Below are 26931 nucleotides of genomic sequence, written 5' to 3'. Positions count from 1 at the left end.
TACAATTGGCGCCTTTTATACTCTCGGATTTCAACGTTCGCATCTTCTAGGCGCTTCCAGAATCTACTAGTCCAGCAGCTCTCAAACTTCTCAGCTGTAACTACAATTGCATAATTTTATAGTTTTTCTCATTGCATACTTTCAGGAGTATCTCAGATATATGCATGTGTTTGTGCATTGATCAGGGCTATTCAAAACTGAAAGTGCACTTGTATTAGCGAGAGCACAATCGTAGCGATGATCGTGCGGGTGAATTGATTTTTGATTTAGCCGCTTACTAGCACTGATGACCTGATACGAAACATTCATTCTCTCTCAATTCGTTTCCAGGAATGGGGCCTGAAATCAGCTGTCTGTTCATTCAATTGTAAACAAAAGTTCATTCGTTTCCAAGAATGGGTCTTGAAATCAGATAGTTATAGAGTTGCCTAAAATACGCAAAAAAAAACTCCAAGAAATCCGTTCGGTTTCATTATTTTCAAATAAATCAGCAATTAAGCTGATAAAAACTTATTAAAATTTTTAAAAAAGGCAAAGTTTTGTAGAAATATTTTGTGGTAGGTAAGTGAAAAAATATGAAATAATATATTTCGATTGCGTTGCTTTGCTTTGTTGCTCTGGCACCGCCATAAAATAACAATGAACCGCTAGCCCTTTTTTCACTTTGATGCGACCAAAACGTTTATGCACATACATATGTATATCGACATACAATAAAAAACGCAAAAAATGTATAAGAAATTACGAAATTAGATCACTTGGGGAAGTATCTGCGTTGTCGTCCGCAAAAGGCTATTAATTAAACATGTTGCGTTAACCTATACGTATACCTACAATTTATCTCAGCTGTCAAAAATGGAATGTTGCAACGCTCCACAAAAACATGGCCTCTATGCATCCATTTACATCAATGCGAAGACTAAGAAGCTGACTTTTATATCAATCGAAAGTTGCTACCAAAACCAGTTTCGTGTGCAGCCCTTCGATGAAAGGTGTTGTCACTGATAAATTTTTCACGGGTGAAAAACTTATTTTTTTCTTCGGATTTGTAATCCTGACAAAAATTCGAGTTTTCTGATATCCCATTTGACAATCTTGAGTAAATTTTAGGTTAAAATCATAAATTAAACCTTTACCCTGTCAAATACCCCAAAGTTATTCTGAAATGCCCAAACTTGATTTTGAGCATGATGGCATCTATGGCCAATATTATAAAAAATGCCCATTTTCTCGCGCTCTCAGAGAGCGAGAAATTTCATATCAGGTCATCAGTGCTTACTAGCAAGCAACGAGCTAACAACAAGTATATGTATCGCGCATAATTTTTCATACATATTTTGATACCGATCAGCTGATACCCACCACCGATGTTGCTACGCCGAGTGTCAAGCGACGACTAACTCAATTAACGACGATAGAGCGAATCATATGAGTGTGAATTGAGAGGGCACAATTGTGCTATGAAATGGATAGCCCTGATGTAGATACATAATGATTGATCTATGGATGTGAATTCACGTCACTGCTTAGCATCGGCTGCTAACATTCGTCACAATATTTTTTGCTACCTTAAAAAAAAATTTATTTGATTTATATTTGGGTTTATTAATTCGGCACCCGCCGCGTTACGCGAAGGGTGCGTGCATACATATAATTATAAGTTACTAACATTAAGAATAAAAAATATATCAACAATTTTTGTTGTTGTATCGGCCTACTGATTTATAAGATCGCGGGTTCGAATCGAGCTCAAGGCCTAACAATAATTATTTTATCATTATTATTGTTATGATCAATTTTTTCTTAATTGAAGAAATTATTAAATTAGAATAGAAGAAAGAAAAAATTTAGACAACTGTCAAAGCTCGTTGTATAGATCCATTTCGGGAACTGCTAAATTCCTTCATCGGCAACGTTTAGGCGCCGCTGCTTTAACCATTCAGCCATCACACCGGTTTTTTTGTTGTCGTCATTAATCCTACTTCTATTCTGGTTCTTGCCAATTGATATTCACAACACTGCGACATCTGTTGCAGAATGAATGTGAAAATTGGACTTGTTTGATGGCAATGCTGCCATAGTGTCATATTTTATTGACAATTTTTCCCCGTGCTCTGGGATGTATTAACAATTTTTGTTGTTGTATCGGCCTACTGATTTATAAGATCGCGGGTTCGAATCGAGCTCAAGGCCTAACAATAATTATTTTATCATTATGATCAATTTTTTCTTAATTGAAAAAATTATTAAATTAGAACAGAAGAAAGAAAAAATTTATACAACAGCCAAAGCTCGTTGTATAGATCCACGGGGAAAAAGTGTCAATAAAATATGACACTATGGCAGCATTGCCATCAAACAAGTCCAATTTTCACATTCATTCTGCAACAGATGTCGCAGTGTTGTGAATATCAATTGGCAAGAACCAGAATAGAAGTAGGATTAATGACGACAACAAAAAAACCGGTGTGATGGCTGAATGGTTATAGCAGCGGCGCCTAAACGTTGCCGATGAAGGAATTTAGCAGTTCCCGAAATGGATCTATACAACGAGCTTTGGCAGTTGTCTAAATTTTTTCTTTCTTCTATTCTAATTTAATAATTTTTTCAATTAAGAAAAAATTGATCATAACAATAATAATGATAAAATAATTATTGTTAGGCCTTGAGCTCGATTCGAACCCGCGATCTTATAAATCAGTAGGCCGATACAACAACAAAAATTGTTAATACATCCCAGAGCACGGGGAAAAGGTGTCAATAAAATATGACACTATGGCAGCATTGCCATCAAACAAGTCCAATTTTCACATTCATTCTGCAACAGACGTCGCAGTGTTGTGAATATCAATTGGTAAGAACCAGAATAGAAGTAGGATTAATTACGACAACAAAAAAACCGGTGTGATGGCTGAATGGTTATAGCAGCGGCGCCTAAACGTTGCCGATGAAGGAACTTAGCAGTTCCCGAAATGGATCTATACAACGAGCTTTGGCAGTTGTCTAAATTTTTTCTTTCTTCTATTCTAATTTAATAATTTTTTCAATTAAGAAAAAATTGATCATAACAATAATAATGATAAAATAATTATTGTTAGGCCTTGAGCTCGATTCGAACCCGCGATCTTAAAAAATATATCTAAAACCATATTAGAACAGCAACTTAATTTATAAAGTCTTTTTCGTTTTTATTTCTTTTCATCTAATTCAACTTTAACGAATACGCTTCCAGCATCAGGCCACTGGGATACATCATAGCAGTAGCGTCAGGAGTTTCCTCAGACGTGATTATTTTTGCCTCGTCGACATCCTCGATGTCTATCCACTCCGCGTTTTGCTCCACGATACATAAGGTCTCTTTTGGTCTCCTGGAGAGCACCTGCAGAGGTCGCACGCGAGACACGTCATCCACTGCATTACCGTGCACGCTTTTCTGATGATTTTTCATGGACATTTTTGACGCGAAATAAATTCCACAAAAAAATTGCAAGATTTTCTAAAGAATATTGATTACGTGACAAAGTCTCAATCCTTATCCTCCCCCCTGTGACCAGGTGTAATACCTAAAGAAACCCCCCTCCCCCTAATGGGGTCACGTAATTTGGGTACGTTCCCTAAAGCACAATTGCTATCCAACGGTACTCATCAGTGTTCGTGCCTCAATCATTTTTAACTTGCTTTACAAAAGTGTAGTTCAAAACTATCCTAAACCGAGAAAAGCTGATGAAGTAATAATTTGTAGCATTCTGTAATTACTACAGACGATTTATAAAGAAAGCAGAAATAACACGACCACTGAATCAACTGCTAAAGAAAAACCAACCATCTGCTGCAACAGCTTACAAGAGAAAGCCTTCCACACATTGAGAGACAAACTGCTCTCTCCACCGCTTCTTTCTTATCTTGACTTCTCAAAACGGTTTATAGTAAATACTGATGCTTCCAACTTTGCCCTAGGAGCGGCACTATCACAAGGTGAAGTTGGGAAAAATAAACCTATCGCATATGTAAGTAGATCCCTAAACAAGCATGAATTGAACAAATCAGTAATAGAGAAGGAATTATTGACAATTTTAGACCTTATCTGTACCGCACAAAATTCACCGATACATAGATCACAGGCCATTGGTAAGCTGGTAACACACAATAAGCCTTCATCCAAAATGACGAGAATACTCTTCGATTTGATGGACTACGATTTTGACATTGTATAAACAGGGAAAGATTAACACCAATGCTGATGCACTCTCACGAATTCAGCTTAACACAGAAAAGCTGAAAGAGACGATTCCAAAGCACAGAATAAACATTGTAACCAGATTCAAAAAGGTCACAGAATATAGGAGCTTCGAACACAAATTTGCAGACTGATCACCTACATATTTGGGAGTGCACATTTATTTCTGATGTAAGGGGGAAATATGGGTGTATGCGAAAAATAAAAATTGACACAGGCACAGAATTTAAATAAATTAAAAATAAATAAAGTGCATTCAACTCCATTTCATCATGAGACGCTAGGTTAAATTGAACGAAAGGACAGAATATTAAATGAGTATTTAGTGACACTGGAGAGCATGGATAATTGCGACGAACTCATTTCATACTATATGTACTCTTACAATTCGACACCACACACGTCAACGAAATATTCCCCTTTGAGCTTGTATTTGGCAAACTATGTGCATTGCCGAATGAAATAGTAAACACCAAAGAAAAAGTGTACAATATAGAAAATTATTTGAATGAATTAAACTAAAGCTTAGATATGCAGATGACAATGCTGCTAAAAATTTGCAAGAAAGCAACGTAAGAGCTAAAGAAAAACAAACTAAAGTAAACAAAGCAAACTTCACAGTGAGTGATTATGTTTACTTGAAAGTAGGCAACAAAAGAAAATTAGAAGTACCATTTGAAGGATCCTATAAAATAATTAGACAAAATGGGCCAAATAGCACAATTGTACAACAAAAAGGAAATAACTGTACATAATAATAATCTAGTTAAAGGTAGGAGTAAGTAACAAAAAAAAAGAAATAATAAAAATGTTTTTCAATTATTTACATAGATAATTTTTCTCTATATATTTACATAAATAATTCACCACATATTTACATAAATAATTTAACTATAATTTTCTATATATTTACATAAATAATTTACCACATAAACAGCCACTAAGATATAACCGAATATAAATTAATCTATATTTTAAGAAACTACAATTAATTAACATTTTTCTTAAGGGGCAGGGTGTAGTGTGCCTGACCACGCTAATGCACGCGATACACATTGCTGAGTCAACAGGTTTGATGTCTCAATCGCATTTGACATAACTTTACATATGGGACACCTGTGACACACATAGCTTAGCAATGTGTGATCGCATTGCAAGTGACACACTTATTAATGGCGTTCTAGAAAAAATTAGCAATTAAGCATTTGTATGTATTTCAAGTGGAAATCGATTATGAAAAATGCTCCAAATTCAATTTAGCAAGTAAGCAATTTTGTATGAATGAATAGAATTAAGAACTTGATTATAAACATATAAAAGCTGGCGATGAGCCAAAATAAAATATTCTTGACTACATACTGCGGGCATTTTAATGCTTGGACAAATGCGGCTGGAGAGCTAAGACAATACTCAAATACATACCTCATCTCGGACTAGGTCCTATATACGAGAATTACGGAAACACTCGATTCAATCCTGATTCAGTGGACCAGGTCACTTACAAATTTACATAAAATAGAAAAACACAAAAAAATTCAAAATTTAATTTTCGCTGCATTTGCATTTGGCTTTTTCGAAAATAGGCATATATTTGGTTAGGTGCAACATCTATGGGTAGTTGCGCATGCATTTTATTTTGAGTGTATTTATAGTTAAGAAGGAAACGGATGCTTTCCATTTTAACTATTTTTTGTAAAAACGAAATATTTTTTTTGAGCTGCCGACAGATGTTCGCTTAATGAAGCAAAAGGCCCTGTATGAAAATGGAAACTTGATTATTTCATTAAACAGAATTGTTATTCGGTTAAGTTTCTGTGTGAAAACGGTATAAGACGATAGGAGGATATTACCCTTTCAGTGCAAGAAGCATTCAAACAAAAAATAACCAATTGTTTTATTTTCACGTCTAATATTTTATTCAAAGAAGTATTGTAAAAATATTTAAATATGTAGCTAGAATCTTTAATATCAATGTGTAAGTAGCTATAATATGAGTATATGGGAAAATAAATTTGTATATTTTCGTTACTCGCAACTATGTTTCGTATTTTGTTGCGCAATATGCGCACGGGTTCGGCTAGTATAGTATATAATACTTATTGTTCGACTTGTTAGAACACTAGTTGAGTATATTGAATAGCTTAGGTAAATTCAACTTAAGCTGTTCTGTTAACTTGGGCAGATTCGCCATATGCTGGGTTACTGAATTTGAATTTAGCCAGGGTAGAAACACCGTAACTATGATCATAAATGAGTTGATGGGCTTAGTAGGTCACTGGTCCCGTTATGCAATAAAAGGTGATAGTTCTTTCTGCACACTGTAGTAAGCCATTTACACAAAATAAATGCTTACGCTAACATAAATATCTTTAACTGTTAACAAATAATAAATTACATGACTGGCAATAGGTAAATAGGTAAATGATTACTAATAATTAATTAGGTCATGTGTTGTGCCTACATTGTATATTTTATTATTTTATGCATGTGTTTTCGGAATTGAATTTTATTGGTTTTTAGTTATTATTACTGGTAGTGTATTATGCGTAAGATTACATTTCTTGCCCATACTTAAACTACTTCTAAATATATGTACATATGTATTATTAACATCCTCCACCGCGCTGAGCGGTTAGCGAAAAAATGACTATGACTTTAAACTTGGGAGATATGGAGACGTGGCCTTGGCTGCGGAGGTGTTGGCGATATTTTGAATTATTTGTATTTATTTCTAAGCCGTTCGATGATGAGACATATAATTATGCATACGGACACTAGCATTGCCGATATGCTTATGTATGGCTGGTGAAGCGGCGAGTGTCTTTCTTCAGCTGAAAGGAATTTGATGTCTTGGACGCGTTTTTGGATATTGGGGAATTGTTCTAATTATGACGAGCATCACAATGATATTAGCCTCTCGACGTAATTAGCGAACATCACAGGGCGATATCATTATCACAACATCAATTATAATTGTGAGTTGCAGATCAACTTGTTTGTGGTATTGTATCGAACATTGGTTCGAAAATTTGTCACGACCAATGCTCAGTGCAACAACATAAAAATATACTTAGCGTCGATGTGCTCTGACGAACCAACAAAGTTAATTGCTTGTGAGCGGGCGAGCGTAACTTAAAAGCCCAGGTAAGGCAATCACTAACACACCCACTTGATATTGTACAATTGTAGGTACACATATAGGTATATATATGTAGATTGGAATAAGTGAGCATGCGCTAATACTTGGAAAACCCGCACATACGCATAAGGAAGGTGGCGCTCAACTAGTGGAACTGAGAACTACTAGATGATGTTAAGGCACAAATCATACATACATACCATGCAGAAAATCCATTGATGGAAGCTATCGCACAACCAGTATGAATGCAATGCCAAACTAGATTTCATCTGTCCTTTTTTTTTTTGTTTTTATTTACAAGAAACTGGTAGATTTTTTTTTGCTGTATTCGAGGTATAGTAGATTTCGATCATATAATAACAGTCCCAAACCGGATCGGATTACCAAGAACAATCTCTGTCCGTATTTAAGATGGGATAGACTAGATACGCCAGGGGAAAGAGGGCGAAGCACCCGACAGAAAAAAGTACCAAGTTCGAACCCTAAGAGGTGGATATGGGAAAATATAAAAGTTTAGTTGTTTGCTACTCAACGATCGACAGCTACGTAGGTGATTTATTTATGGTTGACGCAAATTTTCAATCAACTTTTTGTACCAGTACGAATTTATGCTGGTATATTCCTGTTTTTTTTTTGTGAAGCAAATTTGGATGGCGTGATCCATGACGGTATTTCTCATCTCTCAATTCAAGTAAAGAAGTCATTGTCTGATCTGACTGTACAAAAGTATAATAAGAACAAAAGAAAATAAGAACAATGTCTAACGGGAAGATCAGGCGATGATGCCGTTTGACTTATACCTAAGGAGAGAAGATATGGAAAACGGGAAAACTCCCGGTAGAAGCAAACGCATTTAAGGCGTAGGCCAAAGATTACGTTTTGAGGTTTTGAATTGAAGTTTGGATGGTGAACGTCGTCGGGTTTAGCGCAACGCATACCGCTAGCAAACCTGAAAGTAAAGAAACTATTTTTCCGAAAAATTCACGAATTCAACTGCTTGATGATCGAAATCAAGTTTTCAAGTCAAAATAGCTTTAAAATGGTGAAATGTTGTAAGACCCAAAGTTTACTGTCATTGTTATAAATAGTTGGACAGTTCAATATTTAACGTTTGAGTAAAAATGGTTTTCAATACTTAACAGTATAATACAGAACGAGTACAGTTACATTAAAGTCTATGTTGCTGTGTCAAAATAATTTGATTGTGAAAAACTGAACAATCAAATACCAATTGAGGTTTTTGCCATTTATCTCGCATTTAAATTATAAGAAAAACAGAAACTTTATTTACTGAATTTGTAAAGTGAAAAGTGCATTGCATCAACTGCGAGTTATCGGGAAAAATACTATAAATTGAAATAACAAAAAAATGACGTTGCATTGTAAGCGCGTTTGAGTGCAATTATATCTTGAGAACATTTGGAAAATTGGCAATAGAAAACGGGCACCAATGGATGGCACCTAAAAGCAGTATGAAAGAAAAATAGTTGGAACAAACACATCACAAGCACTCCATGTGTTTTTTTTTTTCATGAAGCTCCTATTAATGGTTGTTGTACCACAAAAAGGCAGTATTGAAGTAGACATCGCTGAACTCATTAGCCGCCTACACAGTGACTATATAATTAAGGCGATTTAGTGTCCGTGGCCGGAATTGTACAATATGCATATGACATATTAAATGGTAAAAGCGAACGTGCGGAAAAGAATAGCATTTTGTAAAAAAAAAACTGAAACTAAACCTTGATATATTAAATGAATGGGCCAATGAGCCCACCTAACTTAGGAAAAAGTGAAACGAAAAATAAGAGGGAAATTTGAATAAAATCATTACGCAGGTGAAGGATCAACCGCAACATATATCAACCCTCCAATGCCGAGATTCCTACAAACGTCAAGATGGTCAACACATTGCTTTCCCGGTAATTTAGATTTAGAGTTAAATAATTTTAATGCTGTTTCACTAAATTTTCTATGTAAAATATTTAGTGCAATATGATTGCGAATGTAGAGTAGGGTGGTAACCATTTTCTTTGCCCGTAATACGATTATTCCGTGATAGTTTTTTTTTTTTGCAATTGTTAGAATTTAAAAAGAAAATTTCATATAAACTCGCAATTTCGGTATAAAATTTTAAGTGTTGATCTCGTAGTTAATACCGTAAATAGGCTCGCCCTCTTAAGTTCGTTAGTACATTTTTTTTGTATAATTAAAACCATTCGATTTACTAGTGATGCCTAAGGCATCTAACATGTTGCCAGTGTAATTTCCAAATTAATTGCAGCACTAGCAGACATGGTCGCTAGACATGATACATCGAACATACAACATTCTCACCATCGTCGCTGAGCTCACCGTCGCATCGATGTAGACCAAGTAAGTAGAAAGAAAAACAAGTTATAATTCCATTACATACATATTGTATTTTTTTTTTTTAGTGGAAACATTTGTCGACATGTTAGATTAGGCAAATATATGTCATTCTATGGGTAATAATTAGGTGAAAATATCCCTTTTTGCCTTGACATTTTGAACCGCGATTTAAAATCAAAGTTTGATTGCGTTTGATCATAAAGTTAACACACTCACAACCTGTTTCATTTACCTGGGGGCGAGTTCGTGTCTTTAGTCGTTGCGTATGCTTCTTTTATTTTAGCACAAATATCGAGTTGATAACCCAAAACATAGCCCATATATTGAGGGAATTTGCAAATAATAAGATTTCCCAAAGAAATTTACGAATGTTTGAAATTAAAATTTATATTAGTATATATAAAGCTATTATTATAAACGGACCAAACCATCGAGAGCTCGTATATTCGAATATTAAATATATCGATTAATTATATATCTTTTAATCTTAGGAAGTAATTGGCTTTTGAATAAATTGATAAAAATACCTAAATTCTGAGAATAGGATGGATAAAATTTTTTTTGTAATATTCTTACCTTCAAATTACTTGATCTAATAATGTTAGTTATTACTATTATTTCAATAAATGTAAGAAATCTTTGTAGTGTAAACTAAAAATGGATTCCTGATTCTTTTATTCTGATGACGAAATGTATGGACAGGTTAGTATACCAGGTCTAAATATTTTTCTTGGGTTAATGTACGTAAAGACAGGGTACATTAACAGATTGGGTGGGTAAAGACGAAAAGGGAAAATGCCATCTTTCCAATCCCTCCGTCGCTGGTTGAAATGAACCGCTGTTGAATGATTCCGCTGTTGTAATAAATTATTTTTGTTTCGCTGCTTGAGTTTCGCTGGTTTTTTTTTTTTTGTATTTTTATCTCCGTTCATGAGGTAAATAGTGTTAAATACCCTGCATACACATTTTGTTTCGTACGAACTTCGCTGTATGTGACCGAGACAAGCCCACTCCCATTACCCTGAGCCAGACCGTAGCATAACAAAGTGTGCAGACCCGTCTCGGAAGCATGCGCCTGACCCTTTTTCATTAGTAAACGGTAGCATTCGGGAGAAGTTCGTTACAGAAATAAATGGCGCCCAACGTGGGGCCTAAATGCGATAAACCCCTAGGTCTTTTCATCGTTACCGAAATAAACCTACGTGTGGTACGACAAGTTGGTTCTTTTTCATCACGGCTAGTATTGGATAGCAAACAAAATAAAAATTAAACTTATAAAACTGATCATCTTGTCAATGCTTCCAAATTTCATTTATAAAATAACCTTCTTTATCGCAGTGAATAAAAGAAAGCAGGATTTGCAAAGTTTGGATTAATTCGGACTCTGACCGCTGACTTTTTTCACTGAATTAGTATCATAAGCATGATATCTAAAGATTTGAGATGGATTACAGATTGACGTATTTATTATGTATTCTGTCCTCGCAAAGACAATTTTTTTTTGCTTGTAAGACTGTTGGAGTCAATAGATTTGCAGAAAATAAATATTTCTATACTTACATCTGACCTTGATCCACAGCCAACAAAAAAATCAAATACGTTTCATATTTCAACCAAACGGTCAAGCATTTGCTTTCGGATTTTGATCTGTTGCAGAATTGCGGCGATTTACCAAAGTATAAGCTTAGCCACTAACCTCATTTTTATCCAGCATACATGTACACATTAAGGAGTTAAGAAACCGCGAATTATTAAGTCTAAATTATTAACCTTCCCTACAGAGTAGTCATCATATCATATTTTATTAATTAGTTGATTTAAAAACGCGATCGATTGATTGTTTTCATTCCTAACGAATTTCCGTTAGAGACCCAAACATTAACACACATAAATTTTTTTTTTAGTGAGTGCTATGATGCCAGTGACACGTAGTCCTGATAATGCCCCTGGTGGCACTGATGGTGCCCAGTTGCACAAACAGTCCTGTGCCGTATGCACTGAAACCTTGTCAAATAGTCAAGATAGTAGGCACATCAATACATCAATCATTATGTCTACATATGTATATGTACGTACACGCTGCAGAGAAGAGATGCACAAACACATGCACATATCTTATCTGAGATGCTCCAAAAGTAGGCAATTATAATTGTGCAAGTATCAGTCACTTCTACACGCGCATATGAGAAGGTATAAACGTAGTAAATTTATAGCTGATAACTAACTAGTAAATTCTAGAAATGGATGCGCCTAGAAGTATGCAAACGAGAAATCACAGAGTATAAAGGGCAGCAACAGTAGAGGCACGACAATCAGTTTTGATTAAGCAAGCTATAAGGTGTGAAGTACTTTAATAAAGGCCCTTTTGCATTATTGAATAGTGGAGTTATTTATTCAACAGTTTAGTGATTCGAACGTTAGTAGAATGTTACAAATAAGGGGAATTGCACTAAATTCGTTACAATATTTTTAATCTCCAGGTAGCTGTCAACAGTTTTGTTGATCTTATACTTTCGAAATAAAACCCAGGATTGCTTGGAAATTGCGTAACATTCAAAGGCGAGGCTAATATCAGAGGCAGCAAGAGAAGTGAGATTAAAATTGTACTGAAAAGTCCTTGCGAGATATATGACACACTGTCGTTTTCCGATGAATATTGCCATTTTTGCGTTATCGGCTCGTCATATTCAGACTGCTCTAGTTGAGTATCGTTGAGTAATGGAGCAAGTCTGTAAATAGACCTTTTAGAGTTACCCTTTCAGTTTTTACGTCGCATACTCGAATTAATCCATCGTCTCCCTTGTATATTCGTGTAATTCTACCCAAGGGCTATTGTAGCGCAGGAATATTGTCTTCCATACCTTCATTAACATTGGGCGAAGGCGTTTTCCATTTTGGCCATTGGTGCAACTCTGCTGCTCTGACTGCTGCTTCCCAAAGTCCACCGAAATGAGGAGCTCTTGGCGGAATGAATTTGAAGTTAATTGCCTTATCACTGCATTCTCGTATAATTTTTTCTTGAGCTGATTGTGAGTATATAGAGTTTTTTAGCTCGACCAGTTTGCTGCTTGCTCCAACAAAATTAGTGGCATTGTCGGAGTACAATGTTTGACAGTGTCCTCTTCTACTAATGAAGCGCCTTAAGGCTGTTATAAAGGCTTCAGTTGAAAGGTTCGACACAACTTCCATATGAGTGGCTTTTGTGGCAAAACAGCAAAACACGGCAATATAAGCCTTGTCTGGTCGTTTGCCTCTAACCTTGTGATGAATCCAAATTGGCGCTAATTAGTATACTCATGTTGTTATAAACGGGCGTGCTGGCGTTACTCTGGACGCTGGTACATTCCCCATTAATTGTTTGAAGAAAATTGGCCTTGCTTTAGTGCACCGCACGCATTTGTGTACGATGCTACGTGCTACTGACGTCCCATCCATAATTGTTCCCTGGATGCCGCCAACAGTGCCTTTGGGCCGCAGTGACGATTTTTTCATGAAGCATGGTGACTAGTAATTTCACTATGGCAAGATTGTGGGGCAGTATTGCAGGGTGTTTTGCTTTAAATGACAGCGTGGGTTGTTGCAGACGGCCAGCCACTCGCATTATTTGATGATCATCTAAGAATGGAAGTGAAGCCAAAAAGCTAGATTTATTGACAGGCGTGTTATTTGACAGTTTTTCCAGTTCTTCCTGAAATTGAGTTCCTTGAGTGATTCTTATTATGACGGTTAATGCATTTTCCATCTAAAACGCGTTGAGTGCGTTATTGTTTGGCCGCAGCTGTTTCGCAATCTTAAGACATAGCCGATCGTTCGTTGAAGTGTATTGAATGAATTGCGATGATTTATTTTATCGATTATCTATTACCAATTTTGTTTCTTTGACGTCATGGTTAAGACACGTTTTGTAATCTTACGTTCTTCTTCGCATGTGATGTTCGTGCCTTGTGACCATGGCTTAGACCACTCCCTTTTTCCTTAAAGAATTAGAGGACCATAAAACCATATGGAATGGTGTGACAAGTTTTCTGGTACGATTCACTGGTATATTGCGACTGCTGGGTTTTCTTTAGAGTTGGCGTGATTCCATTGATTAGGAAACTTAGGCTTTGAATTTTGTATGTTCGATTTGCCACCAAGGTATGAAATGAAGCTGCCGTTGAGTTGATCCAGGCTAGGACAATTTGGGAATCTGTCCAAAAGGTTTTCTGTATCTCGCGCCGTATATCCCGCTGTACCTTGTTAGTCAACTCTACGCCTAACACTGCCGCGCATAGCACTAATCGTGGTAGGGTTTGTTTCTTTATTGGTGCTATTGGTGACTTAGAGCAGATCAATCTAGTTGTTATGGTACTATCGGTATATGTTGACCGAATGTGGTTTGCAGATCCATAGGCACGTTCGGATGCATCGACATATGTATGAATTTGCATTGAAAATGCCTTCTGGTGTTTAAGCACAAACCTATCTACCATGATTTCATTTAATGCTTCTATGCTGCTTCGAAAGTCGTTCCGTTGTTTTTGAAGACCTTGGGGTAATTCGTCATTCCATGTGAATGGTAACTGCCACAGTTCTTGTAGAAACAGTTTAGCCTTTACAACTACTGGGACAAAAAGGCCTAATGCGTCGAAATTTTTCGCAGGTTCTGATAATAATAGTAACATAATAATAATAATAATAATAATAATTATAATAATAATAATAATAATAATAATAATAATAATAACTTTCGTAGTTAGACCAGCCCAGGGAAAGAACTACGCCGAAGTCGTAGGAGCCATCCGGGGCGAGCTTCGACCTGAAGATACAGGGGCCGTCATACGCTCCGTCCGAAAAACCAAATCCGGGAGTGTACTTATCGAAACTGCACGTTGCGGCAATAAATCAGCGTTCATCAAGCGATAGGAAGCGCTGTTGGAGAAGCGGGCGAAACCAAGCAGCTTACACGGCGAATGCGGATAGAGGTGCTGGGCATGGACTGTCTGGCAACCACCGAAGAAGTTGCCGAGGCTGTTAGGAAAGCTGCTGGCGGGGAAATGACGGGACAGGTCCGTGTGTCTATTTTCTCGGCAAACCAGCGTGAAGAGAAGATGGCAGCAATTGAAGTGGACGAAGCTGTTGGCGTCCTTTTACTAGCCAAGGGCAACATCTGTATCGGCTGGCTGCAATGCAGACTTAGACAGAGAGTAGACGTGCAGCGATGCTTCAGGTGTCTAGGCTGCGGACACCAAAAAGCACACTGCAAAGGCCCTGATAGAAGCAGTGCTTGCTGGAAGTGCGAACAGAGTGGCCACCAGGCCTCGGCCTGCGCGGAAACTCCGAAGTGCTTTTTATGCCAGTCAGAGAAGGACGACCACGTTCCCGGTTCTGGAGCATGCAGCACCTTCAGGGAGGCACTCGCTGCCGCAAAGGCCAAACAGGCGCGCAAGTGACCAGGTTAATCCAAGACAACCTGAACCGAAGCAGGTTAGCCGATAGTGTGCTGGACCAACTGTTTCTTGAAAACAGAGCCAGCTATGCCATCATCATTGAACCTTATAGAGTCAGCAGTGACTGGCACGTAGACTTAACAGGTGCTGCTGCGATTTGGATCCGAGACGCTGGCACCCACGTACGAAGCCGTGTTGGCGGAAACGGCTCCGTACGCGTAACAGTGGCGCACACCACACTAGTGAGCTGCTACCTGTCCCCAAATGATCCAATTCAAGGGTTTAAAGATAAGCTGGAACTACTCGAAGACGATTTGCGTGATGAAACCGGTAACGTGGTCATCGCTGGAGATTTCAATGCTAGTGCTGTTGAGTGGGGAATGCCCCAGACTAACTCAAGAGGAAGGCTAGTGCAAGAAATGGCTACCCGATTTGGATTGGTCATTCTGAATACCGGCACGACCCCGACATATCGGCGACCAGGCTTTGGACACTCTGATATTACATTAGTATCGGAAAACCTGCTGTCAAAGGCGGCTGAATGGAGGGTGATGGAGGATCTCACGGGTAGTGACCATAACTACATCACCTTACATCTTAATTACTCAGGGCAAAGTCGGACAGGGAGACCGCCCCGTATGAAAACAAAATGGGACGCCTCTAAGGTTGACGCTGCAAAGTTTTCCGCTGTTGTGCAAGCGAGCGCACGACAGATAGTCGACAGTGCCGGAGCGGTGAATGCTACGATAGAAGCCACCATGCGTTGCCTAAACCTCGCATGTAAGACCTAAATGCCACGAAAAGGGCCCAGGAGAGGTAAAAAACAAGTGCACTGGTGGAGTAGCGAAATCGCCGAACTACGTAGGATATGCCACAGAAAGCGAAGGCTGGCAACCCGCGCACGCAGCAGGTCTGACGCGCTAGAGAATGCGGAGGCATACAAAAGAGCAAAAAAGGTTATCTGTGCCGCCATAAAGCAAAGCAAACATTATAGCTGGAAAAAGCTTTACAAAGAAGTTGATCGTGATCCTTGGGGACAAGGGTATAAAATATTAATGGGGAAATTCCGCCCACCGAATCAAACGATGGATGAGGGAAAGATGCGAAGTATAGTAGATGCTCTGTTCCTCACTCGCACAAGCAGAGAGGGTGACCACGTCTCCCACGAAGGCCACGACGTGCAGCCGTTCAGTGAAGGTGAGCTAAAAGCGGCCCTACATAGAATGAAGCCCGGTAAATCGCCAGGACCGGATGGGATACCAGTTGAAGCAATAAGACTGGCTGTTAAGAGCAGTCCTGAGTATAACAAATGCCTGGAAGCCAGGATCTTTCCTACAAGGTGGAAGACAGCGCACCTCGTGCTAACCCCGAAAGGCAAAGGAGACCCGAACTTCCCGCCGTCTTTTCGACCATTATGCATGATCGACACGGCCGGGAAAATGATGGAAAGCCTCCTTAAACAACGGCTGATAGCAGCCATTAAAGATTGAGGTGGTCTGTCCCATCGGTAGCATGGGTTCCGGAAAGGTCACTCCACAATAGATGCCATAGCCGAGGTTATAAATGCGGTAAGGAAAGCCGAAACCGCGTGCCACCAAGCTAGGCCTGTTGTCTTACTGGTCACGCTGGACGTGAAAAATGCCTTCAATTCCGTCAGGTGGGACGACATGCTCGATACGCTGAAACACTCTTTCAAGGTACCTCCTTATCTACTAGCCATATAAAGGGACTACCTAAAAGATCGCTGGCTCACGTACGAAACAAATAAAGGTCAGAGAAAGGTGAGGATAACAGGCGGAGCAGCCCAGGGATCGGTGTTAGGTCCCGACCTCTGGAATGCTTCGTATGACAGCCTCCTTCGTTTGTACATGCCAGAAAGTGCTTTTATTGTCGCTTTCGCAGACGACGTGGCTGCCGTAATTACAGAACGGAACTGCGAGCTCGCGCAGCTTAAATTGAACCAAGTAATGCGCAGTGTAAATAGATGGATGAGTGACCATGGACTTCAGCTCGCGACAGCGAAAACTGAGATCGTAATCCTCACGAAGCGACGAATTCCCACCATTATGAATATGATGGTTGGAGAACAACAATACAAACACGCAGCTTCACGAAATACCTTGGGGTGAGGCTAGATAGCAAACTAATCTTCTCGGAACACTTTCAAGAAGCCTGTGGGAAAACTGCACGGACCATAGGATACTTAAGTCGATTAATGGCAAACACAGGCGGGCCAAGGCCATGTATAAGAAAGCTGCTCGCTTCCGCTTCGGATTCTATAGTCTTGTACGGTGCAGAAATTTGGGCGGTTGCAATGAAATTCCGAAAGTATCGAGCAGCTTTTATTTTTGTCCAACGCAAAGGGGCGCTACGAATTGCCTCAGCTTACCGCATGGTATCCGCAGACGCAGTTCTTGTTATTACGGGAACCATACCGATACATCTTCTCGCTTAGGATAGGAAATGAATTTACCACCTCCGAGGAGAAGTGCGTAGAGATGTTGCTGCCGCGCAGGCGCGAAAAGATTCTATCCGACGCTGGCAACAGCAATGGAGCTGCAGTACAGCAGGCAAGTGGACCAGGGAACTGATTCCCGAGCTGGAGCCATGGTTAGAACGGCCACATGGAGAGGTCAGCTTCTACCTGACACAGTTTTTAAGTGGCCATGGCTACTTCCGGGAATACCTCCACAGTATGGGCAAGGTTAAAAATCCGAATTGCTTAGTAGATCCGAGTATGATAACCACGCCCACTTTTTATATATATATCATTTTGGAAAACACAAAAAACCTGATTATTTAGTAAATAATACGCCTAGAATGTTGAAATTTGACGTGTGCACTGATTGATATTAAGCCTCTTGATACAAATTGGAAAACATTTTTTTTTAAATGGGCGTGGCACCGCCCACTTGTGATTGAATCAATTTTACAAATATTATTAATGATAAATCAAAAATCGTTGAACCTATCGTAACAAAATTCGGCACAGAGTTTGCCTTTACTATAAGGAATGCTTTGAAGAAAAAGTAACGAAATCGGTTAAGGACCACGCCCACTTTTATATAAAAGGTTTTTAGAGATTGGACGAGTAAAATAAGCTATATCTTTACAAGAAAGAGCTTTATATCAATGGTATTTCATTTCCCAAGTGGATTTATAACAATAAATTGGCACCGCCCCTTTTATGACTAAGCAATTTTCTATATTTCGAGAGCCATAACTCGAAGAAAAATTAACGGATCGTAATAAAATTGGGTACACAAACTTTCCCTATAGTAGTAGTTTTGTGTCAGTGATATTTCACTCAAGTTTTATTGTAAGAGGAAAAGGGGAGACATTTTTTTTAAACGGGCGGTGCTACGTGTTATGTAGAAAAGTAATTTATCTGAAATGAAATGTGCAATTGAAGCTCACGCTGAGTATATAATGTTCGGTTACACCCGAACTTAGACACCTTTACTTGTTTTTCTTGTAATTTGTTGGTAGGGTCATGCGTTAAACATCTATAAGCAGAAATATCATTAACAATCTGCTGTTCATTAAAACTGTAACTTTCCCTTTGCCGTCATTAGAGATACGTCGCCGATAAACGCCGCCGCGGCCGCCGCCGATTTTGGCCATTTTTCGCACGCCGCAGCCGAATGTCAATCGGATAAATAAATAAAATAAATGTAAGGCGCGATAACCTCCGAAGAGATCTAAGGCCGAGCTCTTCCAATTTGCGTCGTGCTCCTCTTTATTTTCCCTACAAATTGGTCGGACGGGACCTACATGTTTTATGCCGACTCGGAACGGCATCTGCAAGGCAGATGAGTTTTCACTGAGAGCTTTTCATGGCACAAATACACTCGGAGCGCTTTCCAAACACTGCCGAGAGGCGACCCCGCTTAGAAAAATTTTCTTTTAATTGAAAAACCTTATTTCTAAAATTTTGATGTTGCTTTGCCCGTGGTTCGAATCCAGGGCATAAGGTGTGGTAGGCGGAGCACGCTACCATCACACCACGGTGGCCGCCGATGTCAATCGGATGCGTTACTATATTTTCTCGTTTAAGACTGTTTAGGTCATTTATTGTTCATGTCGAAAATTGGTCGAATATGGTCGAAAGTGGTATCAGCGGATGCGCATCACTGCCAGTTATAATAAACAGGCTTTTTCGATGTCAGCTTAACACGGATTTCGCTTCGCCCAATTTACCAAGTTATTAAAACAAAACACTCAAAGAAAAGTTATATAATAAATTCATATGCTTACCTTGCATATTTTTTTTTTGTTCAAAAAATTAATAATAAACAATGAATTCAAATAAAATTTTCAACTATCGTAGAGTGCGGGTTCGATTCCCACTCCCGGGAGAAAAGGCTTTGAAGAGATTTACAAGGTATATTCGAAACAGCTGTCGCCTTGTCCGTCCTGATGTCACGTTGTTTAAATTTTTCCCAAATTATTAAATAAATTATAAAAATTAAAAAATTGCTTCAAATAGATGTTTTCATACATTTAAAAAAAAGCAATACGGGCAATCCCCGATTAAATCATAAAATTACCCACGGCGAACATGTTTTCAAATTTTCCTCAAGTTGTTAAAAAAAAACAAAATACCCAAAAAAGTTGCCAATTTTTTAAAACATTTTATATTGCGATTGGCTGAAAGAATAAGCGAAATCAGTAATGCAAAATCCTTTAGTAGGTTCTAGGGGCATAGACACTCCTTTGAAATTATTCTTACCTCATATTTAAGTTGAGGATATATTTACGTATGAGAAGGGTTTGAAAAATCACTTGGGCTTACATTCAAACATCTGTTGTTTATTTGCGAAACTATACAAAGCGTCTGAAATGTTAATTTTGATTTGCACACTTTATTCTTCAACACCCAAGTCTCCCGGTTTGACATTTCCAAGTTTAAATATCACCTACACGTTTCGGCTCCTTTTACAAATGTGAATACTTAGGCACATATATTTACCAGGTGAGGCTTTGTCCTTCGCAAGAACACTCGAAGTGGTTCCCAAGACAGTCGAACTAATGACCGTGTGTCCTACTACCCTAACGTAGTGGACAGTCGAACTAGTCTGAAAACTGAAGCTACGCGGTCATCCATAATGAGCTCTTATATCATAAGGCCGGAAAATAGCAGTTAAAATCTTTCAACTTAAAATCAATCGGTCGTCTTTCATTCTAAAATATTGTTTTGATTTAACGAAGACTATTGAAATCAATGTTGTGAACAGAAACGTCTGCGAACTTTGGTCTACATTTTAAAGTTTTATCCAAGGTCCTTGTACAATTTTGATTATATAGATGCGCCGAGGATTATACGATTTTCACCCATGAGTTACGCAAGTACATCCACTTAGACTGCTTATGATTTCGAGGGCGGCATCCTTGGCCGAATAGTCACTCCCTAACGTTTCAAGGTGTTTTCTAGTGTAGCTCGGCAGCAAAGCGCGACAAAAACATCCGTTAGAAAGTCTTCGGATCTACACCTAGAGCTTCTAGGAAAGTAACGTCGAGGAAGGTATGAGTTCGAAGTCGCAGTCCTTTGGCTTCTGTGCTGGCATATGGTGTGAGGGTCAGGAGGCGTGGTAGCGGCTGGTGGTCGGTATTGCTACTGTTTGCATATCGGGAATTGTAGCTCTTAAAAACAGCCGAAAAAACTGGAGACGCCCTGTGCCACAAGAGTCATGAGTATAAATAGACCATTAATAGCAACCGTAAGCCGCTTTGTGCGTGACCGCCAAGGAGCCACAAATAATTTAAAGAAACTGTGTTCGCGACGCTTATTAGGAGTTAACCCCAGGTGAAACTACGCTTTGCACGAGATATACAAACAAAAATGTGACCATTTTATGTATCTCTATTTCTTTTCAAGACGCAGCAGTACCAATTCCAAAGACCGGGGTTAGGTTTGAAGCTTCTCTGGAGTAAGTGAACGAGGGACAATCCGTCCACAAGGAGCTACTCCTGAAAATTTTTGAACGATCTGCAAAATTTTGAGGAAAAAAGCCCGGATCTTTCCTAAATGGCCAAAACGTTGGTTTCCTTAAATACATACAAACAAAACTTTTCTAAATATTATTTTTTTTAAATAGAAAAATTAAGCTTTTTAAAGTAAGAGCACCGACGTATGCCGCCGCGCTGACCACGCCGCCGCCGCCGGTATATAATAGAGCCTACGCCGCCGCCGCCGGTAAGGTGATCGGCGTAAACCTCTAGTCGGCATGCAGAACTTACAAATGTTGTTCTTGCGTTTCTCCTCTGCTAGTTCTGGGTACTCTGCTTTAAGTACTGGATTCGCCGGGCAATTCCTGGGATAGGGGTCCGACGCAAGTTTGTGTGTGTTTGTATAACTGAGGACCTGCTTGTGCTTTTTTGCTTCAGACGGCTGTGTTCTCATAACCGCCGTATTTCCTCACAATGACCCCGTAAGCCCCTAAGTGGTATAGCCTCTTCAATCAGATGTCTGTTGGGATGCCCAGGTTTCTGGGTATTCAACAGAAACTGTTCGCCATTTATTTTCTCTCCCTAATGGGGAGTACTCTCGCCTCATTTTGTAGGTGGTGTTCTGGGGGCATAAGAAGATCGCCCGTAGCGGTTCTGAAGGCAGTATTTTGGCAGGCCTGCCTTTTGGCTTGGCGACCTTATCGGGGACGCGTAGCATGCAATCGGCGGGCCAATTGCTTTGTAAGTGGTAATGAGCGTTTCTTTATATTTACCCCAAGTGCTGCCCACAAGAGATTTGACGATTTTATTACGGCTCTGTATTTTCGGTACAATTGCGGTTGCATGCTCTCCCAAATGTAGATCCTGTCTTTAGGGTGTAAGACAGTCGGTAGCGTGGTGCCATCGACGTGGATATTCAATATGGTCGACATTTGGCGCGTCCATGTTATAATAAGGTCGCCGATGACTTGGTCGGTGACAATGTCAGGTTTCGCGAGGCGGAGAAACTGGAGAGATCAGGGAGATAGCTGTTTATTTTGTTACAAAGCTCATCGATCTGCGGGCTTGGGCCTGTGGCCGTTATTGTGCAGTCATCGGCGTTCGAAACGATAGTAACTCCTTCTGGTGGTGAAGGTAGCTGTGATATGTAGAAGTTAAACAAAAGTGGGGATAGGACGCCACCCTGTGGCACCCTTGTTTAATTCTTCTTGGTTTGGATGTTACTTTCCTGAATTGCTACGATGCTTTCCGACCAGACAGGTAATTTGCGGTCCACCTTTTGAGACTTGGGGGAAGGTCTTTCAGTAACGTGCCGTGGTTGACCATATTAAAGGCTTTTGACAGGTTTAAAGCAACGAATACTGTACTATGATGGGGTTTTTAATTTAATCCGCAATTAATGTGAGTTGTTGTGGCATTTAGCGCGGTGGTAGTGCTATGTAATTTTCGGAAGCCATACTGATGATTGGCTTGTTGCAAATTTGCACTAAAGTAGGGAAGCAGAATGGCTTCAAGTATCTTGCCTGCGACTGGCGATCGAAGAGATATCGGACGATAAGAATCTCCTATATTAGCTGGTTTCCCAGGCTTTATTACCGGAATCACTTTGGCAATTTTCCATTTTTCGTTGAAGATATGCACTAGATAATTAAATCCATCTTTGCCTAGGTTTTTAAGCATCGGCATGGCTGTCGTGCTGTCTTATAAGGTCACGTTCTCTCGCTAAATTTCCGGAATTCTTCCGGCGGGATTGAAACGGGCAGAGGCGGATTCAATGACTTTGCGGAAAGCATGTTTGCTTTGGCGGGCATGAGTCGGGATAGGGTGCGGTTCTCAGTAATGATGAAGTCGGCAGATCGCTCGAGAGAAAGGAGTATAGTCAGGTGGTCAGATACCAATGTTACCATCAGCTGCCAGTTGGCGAAATTTACTAGTCCTGCGCTAACGATGGATAGATGTGGCGAACCCTGTCCGCCAACATCTCAGCCCTGCCGCCCGCCTGTAAGTTAGGTGATATTCCCAGTTAATCCATTACAGTTTAACTGCAGAATTCTGAAGTGCAACGGGGGAGACGTCGTCACTCTAAATCCTAAAAATATTCTTTTTCTGCATACGCAACAAAACCATTTCTCAGGACCGGGGTCAGGTGTAGGACCCGGATTGGGTTCTATACCTTCCCGGAGCAGGACAGTATGGCGCAGTCTCGCTGCAAGGATCTGCTGGGAGGATGACAATTTGTGGGAGGGACGCAGCAAATTAAATGGGGTTGCACTGATAATGCCTTTGCTATGGCAGGCACCTTGTCGCGGTTGTACCGAAGCTTTCCCTGTGCCCCGATGCTGGTGTATACTCGCCGTGTCCAGGGTTCCGAACAATAAATTTATACTTTGGGGCCCTTTTCCAAGTCGTACAATTATTTTTATTTAACTTGCTTAACTATTTACAACAAAATAATGTCTAAAACTTCATATAAATTAATTTACTCGCTTGACTATTGATGTTGGACGTTGGCGTGGCCTGCTTGGTAACGGTCCACCCGGTCTCGTCAAGGTGCCTGCTGGCGTGCTTGCATTACGTTGATATTACTAGGCTATTCGTGCTAGCTAACAGTCCACCCTGTCCCGTTAACGCGTGGTTATGGAATGCTTTGGTGGCGTGCCTACGCTTACTTTCGTCGCGTGTTGACTGTGGTGCTAGGTATTCGGTCGCTGGGGACGCGCTGCAGTTGCTAACGCTTACTGCGCTGGCGGTCGTGATTAGTATGTTGTCGCTGATGGGCGCTCTGTTGCCGTTGGCGCTATCGTGGCGCCGGCTGTCGATATTAGTATTTGGTCACTGAGGACGCTTGATTAAGACGGGTATGCGGCCGCTGGGGACGCTCGTTGATGATTCTTTGACGCTGGCGTTGTGCTGGCGGTCGCGATTAGTATTTAGTCACTGAGGACGCTTGGTTATGATGTTTATGCGGTCACTGATGATGCTTATAAATAAATAAATGTAAGGCGCGATAACCTCCGAAGAGATCTAAAGCCGAGCTTCTCTTCCAATTTGCGTGGTGCTCCTCTTGATTTTCCCTACAAATTGGCCGGGCGGGACCTACATGTTTTAAGCCGACTCCGAACGGCATCTGCAAGGCAGATGAGTTTTCACTGAGAGATTTTGATGGCAGATGTACACCCGGACCGCTTGCCAAACACTTCCGAGGGGCGACCCCGCTTAGAAAAATTTACTTCTAATTGAAAAACCTTATTTCTCAAATTTTGATGTTGCTTTGCCCGGGGTGTGAACCCAGGGCAGACGGTGTGGTAGGCGGAGCACGCTACCATCACACCACGATGGCCGCCGAGGATGCTTGGTTATGATGAATATTCGGACACTGGGGACGCTCGTTGATGACGCTTGGACGCTGGCGTCGCGATTAGAATTTAGTCACTGGGGACGCTTGGTTAAAAGGATATGCGGTCACTGAGGACGCTCCGTTATGGTGAGTATGCGGACACAGGGGACGCTCGTTGATGACGCTTTGACGCTGTCGGTTGCGATTAATATTTATCCACTGAGGACGCTTTATTATAAAGGGTATGCGACCACTGAGGACGCTCGCTGATGACGCTCTGCTGCCGTTGGCGCTGGCTGTTCCGACGAGTATTTTTTTTTTCGCTGAGGACGAATGATATTAATGGGTATGCGGTCACTGAGGACGTTGGGTTATGATGAGTATGCGACCAATGGGGACGCTCGTTGATGACGCTTCGACGCTGGCGTTGCGCTGGTGGTCGCGATTAGTATTTAGTCACTGAGGACGCTCGCTCTTGCTGAGCGACGATGGCTTGGTAGCGATTACAGGTCCCTCGCGGTCGAATGTGATGAGTCGGTGGAGCGCAGCCTTAGGCGTTTAATGAGAGGGGAAAAACCGCAGCACTCACGTACGGCTTAGTCTGCATCTACGTCGGGTGGTGATGTTTCGCACTGGTCAAACCATATCTACGAACTATCACCATCCGCCCGTAGATGCGATTAATAATCACAGTGTCGGGCTATACCTTTTGTTGAACGACGATGACTTAGAATTGTTCACTACCACGGCTCCGTGCTAACTGACTCCTTTCCTGCTGTGCTCGTCCTATTATTGACGATGCGTTGATGATTTTGGTTGTGTTCGACGACATGTTGCGACCATGTTGTTATGGTCGGTCGTGTGTCGGTAGAAGCTGTCGTTGTTGTTGTCGTACTTGACTTGGGTATCTTGTTGTTTGATTTTGCTGTTGAATTTGGTATGGCCTAGTTTATTGCGTTGTGTATTTGTGTGTTTGACTTGATGTAGGCATAATATGTTTATTGTGTTATCATGTTGCTGGCTTCGTTCAGCCTGATGTTGCGGTGATAATGTTGTATGCTTCTGGCTTTGCTCAGCCTTATGTTGCCGTGACAATGTTTTGTGCACCAAATTTGGTGTAAATATTTGGTCTTCACACGATGCGGGGGCTTATGCCGCTTCCGCGAAGCACTGAACGTACGAAAGAAGAGGCTCCGGCATTCTCCACCCGTATGGTTCGAAATTTGTAGAGCGGTAACTAAGAACTGTAGTTTTTGCCTTAACGGCTATAAGTGTGCGGTTCTTTTGCCATGTTAGCGACGGCACTTGGGTCAGATCCCCAGTACCGGCGGTAGATGGTGGGAGAGAAGGCCATCTGGCGTCGAGATGCAGCGACTTCACAGGCTGTGGAGAGAAACCTCAGGCTGCACAGTCAACGAATGCTATTGGGAGAACTATAGCTCTGTCTCTGTTCGAGCACGCTCTGCGGAGCACGGCACTGGAAGCAAGGAAGGTAGTAGCAAAGTTGAAGGCAACCAACGCTGCCAAAGCTGACGGCCAGAAAGCGCCTGACGATCAGGGCAAGGACGCTAACCAAGCGTCCTCGTGCGGATCAGTGGGCGCACAAGGCAAAAGAGAACCAGAGAAAGAGTCGAAAAAGCGTATATCTCACGCTACCTTCCACTGCCCCTCAGGTCTACAAGGACCGTCATCGACAAAGTCAACCCTGACGGGAAGATAACGCCGGAAAAGTGATTCCTTGTAGAGGGCAAACTAATGGCTCGAAGCTGACAGCGAGGAGATATCCTTCAACGGGACGGGCTGGCAGAAGGGCGTCTGTGTTGTCGGCTACTGCAACAAGAAATCTCTGGTCTTCTTAACGGAGGCCGTTCGCGGCTTGGGCGCTCTTTGGCCGGGAGCACGGTTGGAAGTGATCCCTCGCTCCAGTTTACCGCTTCGTCCGGTGGTCTCAGTGTGGATGCCACCTCCAGTAATGGCAACGGAGTCCATACTGAAACTACTTGGCAAGCAGTACAAGGAGCTAAGCGTAGACCAATGGCAGGTGGTCTCGATGACCCCCTCCAATACAAGGGCGGGCAGCGACCTACTGATCGCAATTGATCAAACTTCGCTCCAAGCCATAAAGAAGCTTAATGAGGTCGTTAGGTTTGGGCTGGGCTCCCTTAAAGTTTTGCGCTGGTTAACAGGCCAGACACCTCAAAGGGAAAAGCTCGTGGTGGTGCAGATTAATTTGCACCACTCAGGTTCTGCCTCGCTCGACCTAACGAAGTTCAATGCAGGAAACAGAGTTGGCATAGCTCTAATCCAATACCCCTGGATGGTTAGGGACAGAGTTTGCGGATTAGGGCTGGACGCCGACCGTCTACATACACCAAAAGAGGGTAAAATTAGAACATGCATTGTAGCTAAGAAAAATATTAATCTATTTATCTTAACACAGTACTACAACGGAGACCTCGTCAGTGTA

At 40.8% G+C, this 26931-nt stretch overlaps 1 protein-coding gene across 2 annotated transcripts in view; it reads right to left on the bottom strand.

Moving 5' to 3' along the window:
• LOC137239429 (proton-associated sugar transporter A-like) overlaps positions 1 to 26931 on the bottom strand; it is a 672302-nt gene that overhangs the window by 329607 nt on the left and 315764 nt on the right. The window lies entirely within an intron of this gene.

This window comes from Eurosta solidaginis, chromosome 1, assembly GCF_040869045.1.
Source record: "Eurosta solidaginis isolate ZX-2024a chromosome 1, ASM4086904v1, whole genome shotgun sequence".
In the NCBI taxonomy this organism is placed as follows: domain Eukaryota; kingdom Metazoa; phylum Arthropoda; class Insecta; order Diptera; family Tephritidae; genus Eurosta; species Eurosta solidaginis.
Note: the sequence above shows the minus strand (reverse complement) of the source record. Positions and strands in the feature narration are given on the sequence as shown.